At 40.0% G+C, this 16,071-nt stretch overlaps 1 protein-coding gene across 1 annotated transcript in view; it reads left to right on the forward strand.

Annotated features, from left to right (window-relative positions):
- The window catches only part of adam19a (ADAM metallopeptidase domain 19a), a 171,749-nt gene that overhangs the window by 677 nt on the left and 155,001 nt on the right, over nucleotides 1–16,071 (forward strand). The window lies entirely within an intron of this gene.

Consider the following 16,071-nt stretch of genomic DNA (forward strand, 5'->3'; position numbering starts at 1 on the left):
GCAATTGAACTTTAAATTGGCAGAATTTGCAAAGGGGTTTCGGTTCTCTTAATCCACTTTTTCCAAGATTTATTATAGATGTTTTCTGAATAGTATGGATTCATTCTCCATATTGCTATAGGCTACATTTAAAAACACCAACACATTAACCACTGTGATACTACTTGTTATCATCCTTTAGCACCCTGGTTAACATTACTCCCACAACACTTGCCTCACTGGTATAGGTGGTGTGCTCTTTTGGGGAAATGAGGTTAAATTCAAAAAGTTGACATTATTGAGTTGTGATTTTAATGCCGAATTTAACAGAAGATGTTAGTTGTTGTAAAAACAAAGTGCAATATGTTTTATAATATGCTTATATTTCACTGTATGCAATTGAACATTAAATTGGTAGAATTTGCAAAGGGGTTTCGGGTCCATTTTTTCCAAGATTTATTATAGAAGTTTGCACAGTATTTTAGAACAACAAAATGTTATTTAGAGTTAAGGACTGAATTGTCTGTATTATAATTAGATGTTCACAGTCGTTTTTTTTTCAGCCAAACTACAGACCCTGTGTCCTCTTTGTCCATAAAAGGCAGCAGTTTAGAGAATACAGCAGACCGGTACAGTAGAGGAGTATAGTCCACATTTCACTCAGTTATTTGTGGACTTCATGGGGGAAAACCCACCACCATGTAAATTCCTGGTTCCTCTGTCTTGACTGCTCGGAGGTCAGTACTGAAACAACATGAAACTCTAAAAGTTAAATGTATTGTGGTATTATGTTGAATGTATTCAGCATCTTCCCAACCTCAGCCAGCCAGATAAGATAGTTGGCTCACCCTGTGGACTGAGGAAAACACTATCCCCCATTCAAGAAAGATGTTCCAAGTTAATGTAGTTAAGTGTGTGTCGCAGACGATGTTTTCAGTGCAGGAACACAAATGTAGTGTTGTATAAAACATCCTATAGCATGAACATGTTGTAGCCTGTCAGATTCGGTCTACATGCAACACTATACAGCCCTGTAGTTTGTGATGCTTTCACACTGCTGGTGCTTTTTGTCCACACACTTTAAGTACTGTAGAGAATTGCAGTGAGATTTGATCCTTTTGTGCTGTCAATTTATTGATTTAATAATTAGAGACAATAGAGTGCTGCAGGAATGAGTCCTAAAACCTGGAAATGAGTTAGCATTTCAGCACTTCCGGTTCCCTTGTCTGGAAGTCAATGGTTTTTTTTTAATGGGTTTTTAGTTAGATGCCTGAAATAAGGTCTGTGATTAAATTGGAGCAAATATGATTAAAAAAAAAAGTTACTTTTATAAAACTCTGTGTCCTCCGGTGCTCCTAACGGCATCTGCAAGATTTCACTTACCGGAGGAAAACAAGCAGTAAGAACTGATCTGAGGTCTGCTGTCCAGCTGCCGTCTATGAGAGCCGGCTGTCAATCACTCGCGAACTCCGACCAAACGGTCAAACTAGGCAGCGCTGATCAAATATGAATCAATATTATGTTACTTTAATGCCTATTTCTCGCCTCAAATGTTTTCAGAATCATCTTGTAGTGCACGGTTTAGCGGTAAAATGAGAAAGTTTGTGACGCTGCCGCTATTGTGAAATCTGGTGAAGGAACGCCAAGTTCCGGTCACATGACCAGAGCACAGCCAATAGGAACACTCTCTCAATGAAATGACCTGTGATTGGTCAAAGTCTCCCGTCGGTCTACAGGCTGATCGAGGAAACCCAGAAAGTCGCAGAAGGTCTAATTGTTTTAGGTTAGGTTACAACCTGTTCACACATTGGAAATAAAAAGACGATTAAAAAAACATTTATACGTGTAAAAACGTACATACAGTCCCTTTTAATGTTTTGTTCTACATTATAAGATATGTCAATAAATACCCCACAAAAAACCCAATGGAAAAATCCCCATTGGTTTGTTGTCGAGGGAACCAGGGCGATGCTAACTTCCTGGTTGTCTTATAAAAATACGTCATCCCTGGAGCACTCTATACAGCCAAAGCAGTATACAAGATGACAATTTTCTACATGACCTGTTTTCAGTTTAATGGAAACAGTTCCTATAAGGCCACCCCACATGAATGTCAAAGGTCAGAGGTCAGCTCCAGAGCTGTGTGTGTGTGGGCGGCTGAACTCTGGCTCTATACGTGGAGCTACCACCACCTCCCAAACACTGAATAGATGTTGTCTTTATATAGCATGATTTCCTCTAGTACTGAAACAAGAAGTTGATCCAATCTTTTCTCTGTTATATATCATAGTAAACTGAACATTTTTCGGTTTGGGACTGTTGATTAGACAAAACAAGACATTTGAAGATGTTGCCTTGGCAAATCATGCTGGGCATTTCCTAGTATTTTCTGATATTTCACAGATTAAATGATTCATTTAAAAAAAACAAAAACATGAATGAATAATGATAATAATTGTTGGCTGCAGCCTCTCCTGCAGTCCAATCCTATTAGTTTTTACATAAAAACGTATCTGATATTTTTGGGAATGATCTCTTAGATGTTATTAGTAAACTGTTCACTCAGTATATTTGATCACGTTTTAGTAAGAAGCTTCTGTTTTATTTAGCTGTCGATGCAAACTCAACTCTTCCTCCTTGTTAAATGGTTTCTTGATTCAAACAAGGGTTAGGGGTCAATGCCTAACCTAAAGCATCTCTCTAGGGTAACCATCTAGACACAACCTGCTACTGAGGCTGTTTTTTGGCTTCCTTCCTTCATTGATCCGTCATGTGATCAATAAATCATCATAGATACCAAACATCTCAATTAGGTCTGTCAAAGTTAAAGCGATGATAACGCTAATTTCTTTAACACATTAACAAGTGAAGCTACTGGCATCATATAAAACTAGAAAACCTAAGAAATCCATTAGTTTTAATCCATGTCATACTAGCTTGTCGTGAAGGAGGCTAAATAACGCTCCAAACTTACGCTAAATTTCGGCGAGGAAAAACTGTCATGGCCATTTTCAAAGGGGTTCCTTGACCTCTGACCTCCAGATTTGTGAATGAAAATGGCTTCTATGGGTACCCACGAGTCTCCCCTTTACAGACATGCCCACTTTATGATAATCACATGCAGTTTGGGGCAAGTCATAGTCAAGTCAGCACACTGACACACTGACAGCTGTTGTTGCCTGTTGGGCTGCAGTTTGCCATGTTATGATTTGAGTATATTTTTTATGCTAAATGCAGTACCTGTGAGGGTTTCTGGACAATATTTGTCATTGTTTTGTGTTGTTAATTGATTTTCAATAATAAATATATACATACATTTGCATAAAGCAGCATATTTGTCCACTCCCATGTTGATAAGAGTATTAAATACTTGACAAATCTCCCTTTAAGGTACATTTTGATTTTTCAATTAAATATTTGAATCAATTGACAGCCCTAATCTCTAATTCTCAAAGTAAGACATTGTTATACCTGTTGTCGTAATACATTCTGTATAATGTACATCTCTCTTTAACATCTCTCTTCCGATCGTTGCTAAGTTACCGTCAGTGATGCTAAGCACTTCCTGCTCTGATGTTTCACATTAAGAGCCTAACTGGTAACTTAACCTTGATCTTATATGAGTGATCAAAAACCAACAAAAAGTAGAAGATTGGAAATAATTGTTGAATGAGAACAGTATTTGTGATATAACAAAGTGTTCTCAGCAGAGTGGTGAACATGACATGACTCTGTTGTACTGATGGACTTTATTATACTGAATCTACCACAACCGGCCTCATTTTTCATGCTTGTCACGCTACGGTATTGTTTGAAATATTTCAATACTGGCTTATATTTGAGAATATGTACTGCAAGATATTTCATTTATTAAAGTTGTCAGTAACACTACATTTTTCAACTCAATTATTAGTGTTTTGAAACATTTCTTAATTAATTTTCCGGGTCTTTACTAACGAGTTATATGAGCACAGATACTGATTAGTAAGCAGTTAAAATGTCTTTATTTAATATATAATACCACATGTCCCCCACTTGTTTGTGAACTGGCAGCAGGTCCAACAGAAGAGGACTGTGCCACGTCTCCGTCTCGTCTCCCCAGCCAGTCTGTCCTCCTCCTCCCTTTATGTTTCACCATATTGTTTCATTTTTTTGTCGATCCATTACTTTGTATCAGCGTTTTTTTTTTTTTTCTGCAGCATGGTGTCGAACCAGTAATGCACCAGTTAATTGGCTGCAGATCATAACTGGCCAAAAACCACTCTAAATAGAACAGTGATAATTGGCTGTTCCTCTGCTCCAACCGCCTGCTTGAAAATCCCCCTCCGAAAAAAACAATACATCAGGAAAGTGGTGATTGTGTGCTATTAAAGCCGGGGGCTAATTTGCAGCAGTCAGCAGAAGCACAGTCATCAACCATCACACCATCCATCTGCCATCAACAGTTCATCTCTGAACGCAGCCTCTGTTCATCTAAAGACAAGACGATAAACTGTCACACAGAAAATCATTCATATACATACATACATATATATATATATATATATATATATATATACATATATTATGGAATTTTTGCCCAATGATGCGAAAAATATACTGCCTACTGCCACTTTAAAGAATTGTAAAGTAAAGTGAATAAAAGATAAATATAAAAGATAAACTTCTCTGTGATCATTTAACGGTGTGACTGTTTCCAATCTACCTCAAGCATATCTTTTGCTTTTCTGTACTGCCAGGAGCAGCAGTAAGCCAATCCTGGAGATCTGTGTGACCCTCCTCACAGAAACTGAGCCAGTAAAAATTCCAACGTCTCAGTTTCTTTTGTCAATACGCCGCTTCTTTGTGCATGTTGTGTTTTGGTCAAGCTGACTACTTAGCCTCGCCCACAAATGTAAGCGGCTGGCTGACGCATTCTCTTGAAATGTTTTACACCAGTGTTTCTTTGCCTCGGGATAAATACAGCGCATCTCTGTGGGCAGCATGTTTTACATTAACAACTCTCACTTTCAGTGTTTATTTTGGCCCAGTTGGACAAATGTGTGGGTGGAGTTTGCATTGTAGACATGTTTCTGTTGAGTTCATTTCCAGTGGCATTCTCAATCAGTCACGGATGCAACTGAAAGGATTTTAGAGTTCTACAAAATCCATCCTGGATTTACACCGTGAAACATTTAGATCAGGTGGCTCATTAATGGTTCTGCGTGACGGTTCTGACATCAGTACAGATTGTATTCCCCCCAGAAAAGGCGTGGTGATGACAGCCTACTCTGGATGACGTATTGCCGGTCTGATGTATTGAAGTTGATCAGTGGCGCATGAAACAAAAATATCTTGACTATAGTATAAAATTACGCGGATCTTCTGGCGATCTTCCGCATCGATTGGGCCCGTTGAGCAGGCACAGTAGCGTCTCCTTTAACTCCGCCTCCCAGCCCTCACTCCAGCCTCGGTCTGGGTCTCATTCACATGAACGGAGGAAGGGAAATAACTCAGCTATTGTGCATTTTACAACTTTTAGGACCTAACGATTTAAATAAGGGCTATTCAAGTGTTCACACCGGGAAGTTGATTTACCTAAAAAAAAATGATCCTTTGAGTTACAGACATCTCTTTCCTAATGTAAGTCAATGGCATCACGTAACAGACCCGGAAGTTGTAGTAGCACCACCGTCTGGCTCTCTTCCTGGGGGCCTTGGTTCTTACCCTGCAGCTCAAAGGATTGTTGCGTCACTCCATGCTGCTTCCTGTTCTCAACATGCTCTGCACCCTTCCTTTTTTGATTGCTCTCCTTGTCAGTTTTCTCACACCCTCTCAATCGCAGACATGTCATCAAGAGGTTAAAAAAAAAAAGCCCTCCAAACTCCTAATGCACTTTTGCTCCGCCGGGATTCAAACAAACTCCGTGCTCAGCGGTTTTCTCGACAATATCTCGCCTGCAACACGGCCCATTTAACCAGGCGCTGAGCGCAGCCTGCCCAGGGCCTGCGCTCCACATGCTTTTGCAATGCAAGGCCTGTTGCTGTGAGCCCAGAGGAATCTGTATGGAATGATCTGAGAGCTCTTGAAAGCGTGGGCTGTTATTTCCAGGTGGGGGGAGGAAGCAGGGATCGGCTACGCAGTCGGCAGAACTGTTGTGGCACGACCTCCAAACAGGCAAACTTTCATTAGAGACACGTTCCCTGGCAATGCCCAGCTCACCTTTTCACACCACCCTCATTTTTCCATCTGCAAACACCCGGCCGGCGTGTCGGCGAGGTTGAACCCTTGACGAATATTTTGTTTGAAATCTAACAAGATTGCGTGGCTGTTATTCGTAACACCCACAGAAATACTGCGCGAGGTCCTCTCCGGTCTGCTGTGTGGGCTTCTTTTAGTCATTATCCATTTTCTAAGTGTTATGTTTATGCTCTGTGGGTCTACGTTGTGTAGGTGAGGGGCTGCCAGAGAGCGCTGTGTTTCTGAGAGCTTCCGGTTCCAGTCTAATGCTATCAGTCTCCATGCCAGGCTGGAGTGTAATGTAGTTCTACAACAACAACAGTTCTTTTATGATGAACTGAGAAAAGAGATAACGGCGCTGCCTCCTCTCTGAGAGCAAGTGTCAGATGCTATTTCAGTTTTCTACATAACTTAAAGGAGTACTGTTTAGCTTTATATCTCTATTTCTCTAAATGTTTGTGCAATGAAATATCACATATATTTTCAAACACTTCTTTTCTGTTGTTTGTAAAGAGTAATCTCCATAAACAGATTCTGCATTCATATGTAGAATCTCTGGACAAGATTTTGATCCCGGAAGCGCTCTGGTTTCCGTTTGTAGTTTCGAGTGGACCGATCACATTCGAGCAGGCTTTGGTTGAATGCAGGTAAGCAGTCCGTGTGGAGAGTAAAAGAGGCAGAACGCATTGGCCGTAATGCAATATGGGAACCCATCGGCTATCGTCTGATGATGATTTTGCTTTTTTTGGTTTAAAATTAGCTCGTAAACTGGCTACTTGTGTGAATCTGCAAAGTAACTAAGGTTATTCAATTTATAAAACCTAGTTGTGTAAGAGAGGGAAAAAGACGGTATCGGATTGGTATCAGTATCGGCAGATACTCAAGGTTGTTGTATCGGTATCGGACATTAAAAAGTGGTATCTCTACTTGTGAAACAGTCCTGTCATAGACGTCTTCTCTCAACTCCAGTTTCGTGTCTCAAGTTGCTAATCGGACTGTAAACAATGAGCAGCGCACGGAAGAGGAAGTCTTGGCCAGATATCCGCTGGCTACACCAGAACCCCATAGCTTCTTGGCCCCCAGAGACTTAACCGTCGTCAGACCAGAAGCAGATGGGTTCAGAGATTGTTTAAAGAGTAAGTTGACACTAATGAGTGACTAAACTATATGGTGAGAGCCATGCAGAGGCAATAGAAATGCTCCCAATCTCACATTGAGCACCTTTAACGTCACAAAAGTCCATCCCATCCATCCCTGAATGCTTCTGATTCATGACCTTTTATTTGATAAACTGTTGCTTTAAAAATAGAGGAGACTGTTGGCTCACAGAATCAATCAGGGCACATTCTCTCTGAAGCTTAAATGTTGTGGAGGTGTTCCCTCCCTCACGCAGACATGAATGGATTGATTATATCTCCCGCCTGAAGGAAGAGCGCCATGGATGAGACACACAACATCACTGTACTGTGGCTCAGCTCAGAGGAATGCTGTTTGCATCCAAGCCTGTGTCGTCACACGAGTGACTCACTAATCCATGAGTGCTGGCACGCTCGTCCTCCTGCGTAAGAGATAGACAGTTGGCAGGTGTACTTTGGTAGAAAATAGTTCTCAATGAAACAGCACAGTGATATGTGTGTGGACATGTTATTGAGTTTTCCCAAACACAATTATGAACCAAATGTCATTGAGCCTCATTGAATGTGGATGAGTAGACATTTCAAAAAGGGGCTGCAAGTAACCATCATTATTATTAATTAACCTTTTCTTTCAATGAACTGTGTAGTTTATAAAATGTCACAAAATAGTGAAAAATGACGATCACATTTCCTCCATAACCAAAGATGATATTTTGAAACATCAAACTGTTGGCAGAATACCCGTATTCGCTAGGCCGACTATGTCTATTAATCTCTTTATCAAACCTTTAATCTCTGACGATGGTTAAAATGACAAACATCACCCGCAGCAGATTATGTCAGCCTTAGCTAATTGACGTTAATTCCGTAACAGCTAAAATGAAACTCGTGGTTGTTTTGTGGTTAATGTGCTCTTTACAAGAAAGTGTGTACTTGTGGGAGAAAAGAGACATCGGTTAGTACCACCACTCTAAAGGCCAATTCATGGTTTCTGCGTCTGTGAGACTTTCTTATGGAGGACGGAACCTGCCAAAATAAAAAAAGTAAATCAATAAATCAACAAATAAATGACTCGATAAATAAATAAATGTCATTAAATGTAGCAAAATTTATATTACAAATATATGTAGCCATTAATTAATTGATAAAATTTGACATAAATTGATATTTCTATTTTAATTTGCTTCTTTATTTATTTATCTTTGAATTAATTCCCTTTTTTATTTACTCTTCTGTTTAATTTTCCCTTTCATTTATTTATGTATTTATTTTTTATAATTTTTTTTAAATGTATTCATTTATTTTTAATTTATTTAGTTTTGCATTTTGTTTTTTTATATTAGGAAATAAGTTTGGGGAAATTTATGTCACATTTTTTATCAATTAATTAATGGCTACATCTATTTTTAATATTATTTTTGCTACATTTACTACATATTTATTTATTTATTTATTGAGTCATTTATTTATTCATTGATTTATTTTTTTATTTTGGCAGGTACCATCCTCCATACTCTCTCATGTTGTTCAGCTAAATACAGCAAACAAGTGTCAGGAGGTCGCCATCAGGAGTCCCTTTTACACACGGATTCTGCAATAGTGCTGTAAAGAAGACCCTCCATAACGCTGCGTGTGTGATTTCAGATAGTATGCCGGCATTGCGGAAGAAAAAGAGTGTCTAGTGTGTGTGTGTGCCGGCTGTCCCTTTTACACAGACGTGGATTCAGCTTTGTTACTACCTCCGCCGCCGGTTATTACCAAAAGGCTTTGAAACATTTTCCCATGTTAAAAGTTTACAACATCAAAACCCCACAGACCCTGAAAATCCTTTTGTTGTTTCCCTCCTTGACATGAAATTAAAGTGAAAACATACAACCAAGAGAAACGCAATTTCTCCCAACACGGGGAAACTGCTCGTCTAATGTAGAGCACGTCTGAATGACTGCCGTGTCAAAGCTCTCGGTGATAAAGACGAGCAAAACCCACACTTATTTATATGTAAATGTTACAGCTTTTCAGGAATTGCAGGAATAATTTGCAGCGTATCATTGGATCTGGTTATTATTCTGTCTCGCGAACACTTTCTAAAGGCGGCTCTCATTCTGCCAGGTGTGAGGGAAGGTGAATGCTCCAATCAGTGCAGATAGGGAACCACTTTCCTGTCTCAGCACTTGTACTGATCCGTCCCACCACTTCAAGTTCTGTTGGAAAAACTAGGAAGGAAGGAAGAGAGAGAAAGGGAAGGGAACTCCACCACTGAGCACCTCATTAAAACTGGGACGAGCTCAGGAATACTTGAGTGGTAAAGAGCGATGTGAAGAGGGAGGTCTGTGGGGATTTAGGATATAGGAAATATAAGAGTAAGCTGTTATAGGGGGGATTGGGCTGCTCCTACTTATGTGGAGAGCAGTAGTTCATCACTAGTTCATGTGCTTTTTAAACCTAGGGTCCTTTGAATCGGGGCAGATCAGCTTTGAAGTTGCTGCTTTCACACATTAAAGGTCCTGCTCTGTTTTAAACTCTTGTTCTGTTGTCCCTTTGCATTCTGCAAAGGTGCACATCCAGTGCCAGCCCCCCCATTGCATATGATCAGCATTGTAGTAAAGAATCTGTGGGTTCACCTTGTTTTATGTTGCCCGTAGTACAGTGTTGGAGGGCAATAGCAGTGAGAGTGTAACAGTCTGTAACACATCAATGGTTTCAGACTGAGCCCGTAGAGGAGATGGAGCGGTGACCTTGAGACCTAAATGTGTCTGATAAATATATTTGATGCGCGCTCATGTTCTGCCAGTAGTAGTAGAACATTGTAGAATATTGCTACAGATCCTCGTTCGTCATGCAAAGGAGTCATTACCTGCTTGAAACTCAACAAAGCTTCAAGGACGGACCCACCATAGTGCCACACCTGTGCCACCTTTAACTGATTCAGCTGTCACGAGGAACGATACAGTTCAGTTCATCTTTATTGTCCCTCGAGGGTGAAATTTGGTTTATATAAGAGGGCAAATATGCAAACACAGCATACAAGAGGACATAGGACATTAATCACAACAGTTACAGCAAACAACCAAGTACAAAAAAAGATGTTAAAAGGGTCAAATCTTTCCTTCTCAAAGCAATAACTCTCTACAACACCTCACCTCTGTCTAACAGAGACTTCTCAGAACTCTCAGCTTCATAGTTTATGTCTCAACCAGCTTCAGTAGTCAGTATGTTTTTGGCATCATTGGGCAAAAGTTCCATAATAACCTTTCAGCATATTGTAATTCAAGTTTCCTGAGAGATAACTAGACTTCTGCACCTCCTCATGGCTCTGTTTTCAGGCTTTAAAAAATCTAGCCCGTGACGGGAGACTTTGACCAATCACAGGTCATTTCAGAGACAGAGAGCATTCCTATTGGCTGCTCATTCAACGGAGGCAACCGTCAATCACTCACAAACTCCAATCAAACGGTGAAATTAGGCGGCGCTGATCAAATATGAATCAATATTCTGTTACTTTAATGCCTATTTCTCTCCTCAAATATTTACAGAAACATCTTGTAGTGTGCTGTTTAGCTATAAAATGAGAAAGTGTGGTACTGCTGGTGGGCGGTGCTTGGTATTTCCTCAACTGATCTCAACATGACTGCCGGGTCACAAACTTTCTCATTTCCTTCCTCCTCAGTAAAAGCACAGTTCCCTATTTCACCGAAATTGCCTCAAACCTCTTGTACATTTGTAATTTACATTGTTTAATACCGCAGACATAAAGTGAACAACATACAGTATAGACTTTATCATGCATTTTTTATGATTAAATCTCAGACAGAGACAGAGTGCAGTTTTAACCAGCAAAGTGAATGTGAGTGCCTTGCTCTTTGGAATAGTTAAACAGTCATTTTGCTTATAAATGAGAAGGGTGCCTTTGGGGAAACAGCCACAACCTGACGGCACCGCAGCATATTCTGGAAGCATTATTTATACATGTTGATAGCATAAGTGTATAAGTATGAAGGGAACTATTGATTTGTGTGGTGCTTTTACAGTTTTGATGTGGGCTGCAGTGAGGTAATGGAATCTTAAGAACAATAGAAATGCTTGCCAAAATAATGAAACTAAAAGACGTAAAAGAGCTGCCATGTGCAAGGTTGATAATGATGAGTGCTTACGGTTTAGTCAAAGGAAGTGCAGAATATAAATTCTTAACCAGTTCTAACTTGGATTTAAAGGTTGTCAAAGTTGGAACAGGTCTTATCTATTATGTAGGTTTGTTCCAGCTCGGTGGTGCAGAGTCACTAAATGCTGCTTCTCCATGTTGTGGAGTGGTTTGGACTCAAGGAGCAGTTTGCAGATGGCTACCTGGTGACCTGAGAGGTCAGCAGGGGTATATGGTAACAGTCAGAGAAGTATTTTGGTCCAAGGCATTGACAGATTTTATGGACAAGCAGTAATTTGCCTAATTTAATAAGTAGTAAGTTAGTAATTTAATGCCTCTGATACAGCTTCGAATGCTGGATCAAGTAACGGTGAGTGCACAAGTCTATGCACTGATCCGATATCACGTTATCATATAATATATCAGCTCATTTACGCTATACAGGAACAACAACAACAACAACACGTGTCACTCGCTACCTGATCCGTACAGCCCGCCCGATCGGTAGTGCACACGTGCAACTCGAGATGGCTCACTCGATAGCTACTTCCATCATCAGCTCTGGAAAAAATGGTGCGCCTGAAATTGATGATGGAAGCAGCTAAAGAGTGAGCCACCTCACTTGGACTGTTTGGATAATAAAGAAATTTCATTTTGGCCTTTAAAGAAATTCATTTAAAAAAATGTTAACGTTTAATAGACCAAAGGAAAAAAAATAAATATAGATATATAATTGTCAGATTAATTTATAATGAAAAATCGTTAGTCGTAGCCCTCGACTGTAGTCGACAGAGTAGGGTAGATTTGAGTGTCATCTGCATAGTTATGATAGTGTGATAGTGTTTTGTTTTTTTGGGGGTCTTATTTGTCCCAGTGGAAGCATCTAACTTCTACTTCCAAACTATGTACAGTTTTCAAAATAAAGTGTTAACAAAAGGAACTGTATATACAAAATACATATATGGAAATAAGATTGATTGTATTATATTCACCAGTAGTTTAAAGCATTACTTGTCCCATATAAATTAAAAGAAAATACCTCTAATTTTAGAGGGAAATGTATTAATAAATAATGCCTGACAATGACTGATATATGTGACTTCAGGTCATCTCTGACTACATACATGCTGAAAATCAAACATTTTTACTGTAATAATTTAGATATTTTCCAAAGTAAAAGTCCCTAAATGTGTAGGATTCAACTTTTTCCCATGGTCTAGTGTTAAAAAAGTTAACAAAAATCGCAATAAATCATAATATCGAATCGCAATCGAATGGTCCCAGCCCGACTGTCTTGTAGTATTGTATGGTCAATCATGTCAAAGGCAGCACAATGATCCAGTAGGACTAGAGACTAGAGATTTAGCCTGAATCTTCATCATTCAGAACCTTAATGAGGACAGTCTCAGCGCTGCTCTCATTAATCCAGATAGTAAGCCAAATCATCCTGAAATCATGACCTCTTTGAGTCATGAGTCTCTCTGCTTTACTCTGACTTGTCATGTTTATGACTTTTAGATATATCGCCTTTTAGTATTCATGCACAATGGTGATGTATTATTCATGAAGATAATTCAAATCCTGAAGTTTTTGTCGGTACGAACAGAATCCACTAAAAGCAAAGTTAGACTTTTTATAAAACTCATTTAAATATCTTTAAATATCTATTTCAAACATCAAATATAAAGACACACATACAGTACACAAAAAAAGAAAAGTTCTGAAAGACTTGGATAGATTGTGATTGGATCGGACAGGAGAGGTAGATCTCGCTGCGACTGTTGTCATTCTACCGGCCCCTTGGCTCACGCTTCAGAAGACAGAGATCACAAAAATGAGTTCCTACTTTGTGCAGGATTTTTCTTTTAATGAGGCTGTTGGCTGCATTAGAAGTGAGTGTCCTCAATGCCCAGTGAGAAGGAAGCGGCTACGCTGGCCTACACTGCCAACTTTCAGTTCTTGATGTTTATACTGGAGGAGTTTTTTGAATACATTTGAACAAGTTTCTCAGAGTTTACAATCTCAGTTTTTTGGGGAAAACTTACTCCTTGTCTCTCCATCTAACTTTGTCTCCGTGTTGCCGTCCTACAAGCTTTCCACCACCATTCCCAATTCCATAGAAAAGTCCCCAAAGTGGGTTAAAGCAAAAGAAAAAAAAAGGATAGAAGAATTATCCATTCACATTCAATCTGGCAGTGGATTGCAGGGAAAGCATATGCTGTGCCATCTCAGTTCTCTGTAGCTCCACACTGGGCATTAACCCTGGGGGGAACGAAGAAGAAGGAAAAGAAGAAGGGATTCAGCACTTGAATAGGATCGGGCATGCATGATATTAAACAGTAAAAGCAGAGGCAATGCAAACAGGCCGGAGCTGTCATTACAGGCGTGGTCTGTTGTCACAGACATCAGAAGGATAGATTGTAATAGGCCAAATAGAGGTGGGTTTGAATCCGATAACACGAAGCAGCTGATTGCCCCCCTCCATTGAAATTACCCACTTTATCTCTTCCCTATTTTGTCTCCCTAGAGAGCCCTCTCCACTCCCTCTATAAAGTGAATCCACACAGTCATTTCTCAAGAAGATAAAGTATTTGCTGTGTATTATTCCTCCTTTTCTCTGCCCACCCCTTTTCTTCCCCCCCGTCCTCCCTCCCTCTCTCTATCTTTCAGCCGCTGGAGTAGATATTTGCCGCTGTCAGATATAGATCACGCCTCTCATTGTTTTTCCCCCAGCACCCTGCAGTGATAGCTCGCCGGGCGAGTGCCGTGTGTTTGAGCGTGACTCCGCCGGCTTTCTCTCTTGATGCCGGCTGAGAGTCCCTCAAGGTCCGCAGAGGAAAAGAGAGTAAATAAAATAAAAATAAAAATAAGATGAGTGCGTGGAGAAGGACAGGGCGTTGAATGACTTCACAAAGAGGGAGTGTAAAACAAGGACATTGTTTGGACAGGATGTGTTCATACTTTTAAATGTGTGTTGAAAGTGAGAGAATACCCTGGGGCTGTCAAAACTGGCCAAAAATGACATTTGAATATCGAACTTTTTTATTTTGCGCATTATGTTACGAGCGATAGCAACGTAATCAGTTTGATTGCGTTGTTTTCTATTGGAATGTCTTAACTGGCCGTTGAGCTGAGTCTTTGTCGGACGCCCTGTTTCTATTTATTCCTGTCGCTCAATTTTGAAAGCACCGCAATGGACTAGTAACGGCTGATTCATGAAGTTTAAATTAAACTAAGTAAGGCGCAGCTGGTTGGAGGGAGCTGAAAGTTTCCAACTTGCTGTTGCCTATATCGAATGTAGTTGCTGCTCCGATTATCCGGCCAATCTCACGTTCCATTGTCCCCTCACTCGCGAACAAGACCCTAAGGTACGAGGGGACAAATGCTTGTGTTCTAAATATTGAGTGTCCCCCATGAAACTGATGCCTATAGTGTGGTAGTATTAAATTAGTGTCTGTATGATGCATTTGCTGTTACGGGTATTAATTGATTAGGTCAAATGATGCAATGCACTGTGGCACGGTCAATGTGTGTTGCACTCCACTCTTGTTATTGTATATCCCATTTCATCTTTTGGGGTTGATCACTGGTATCGTGGAATATTCTCCTCTGAAACCAGTTTTATTTTTGCATGTTCTCGTGTTATCAGAGGGCTGGGAATCAAAATTATATCATGTATAGCATGTTTCCTACAATACAGTTATAGTACAAAGTTCCCAAAATGCAGTTTAAAATTGAAAATAATGTTTTACTTTAGTCTTTATCTGATCAGGGAATATGGACATGGAGTTCTGTCAGTACTGAAAAGCATTGAGTTTTTTACTGAGGTAGTCAAACAATTGTAACAACTGTACAATATCATATCAGAGATGGAAAAGAGTGAACTGTCCTTTTTCACGCTAAGCAAAAAAGGGCAATATTAAAGGCTTGGTTCACCCAGCTTACATGTGGTATCTAGCTATGTAGATGGGTTTAGTTTTATTTGTCCAGATGTTGTGTTACTTCCTCTGAGGTCTGAGCCTTAACCTTAGCCTTATATGAAAGTTACAAAAAAGCTTTTGACAGTAAGTTGTGTTGGTTATCCAGAGTAACTTAAAATGTAATTTCCCACTGCCACAGGCAAGTGAATTTCCCTTAAAATCCATTGTATTGTGGTGGAGGCAGAAATCTCTGAGACAGATATCTGAAAACTTTGGCAAAGTGAGTGTTGTGGGTAATTTGGTGAAACAATGCTTCCCTGCCAAAACTGATAAGACTTTCAGTGTAAGAGGAAAGTTTTTAATGTGCTCCAGTCAGTCACATCTGGTGTGGCGAGGCTGTCGGAGCACAGCAATCCAGGCTGCAACTGCTCTGTTAGCCCGTTTCATGCTTCCTAAAAGCAGACGTTACAGTTAACAATCAACTATGTCTAGGGCCATTCAGTCAGCACAAAGCAGCGATGGGAAGTGTAGCTTAGGATGCTTGCTTACCAGGCTTCTTCATGCTGTTTATGATTACTTTTACGAGCCGCAACAACGACGCCGGTGTTGTTTTCACCTTGTGAGTCCGTGTGTGAGTCATCTTGACAAATTGTAGTCCTGGAGATGCCGACTGTAGCAG

The sequence above is a fragment of the Sebastes umbrosus genome, chromosome 22 (assembly GCF_015220745.1).
Source record: "Sebastes umbrosus isolate fSebUmb1 chromosome 22, fSebUmb1.pri, whole genome shotgun sequence".
NCBI lineage: Eukaryota > Metazoa > Chordata > Actinopteri > Perciformes > Sebastidae > Sebastes > Sebastes umbrosus.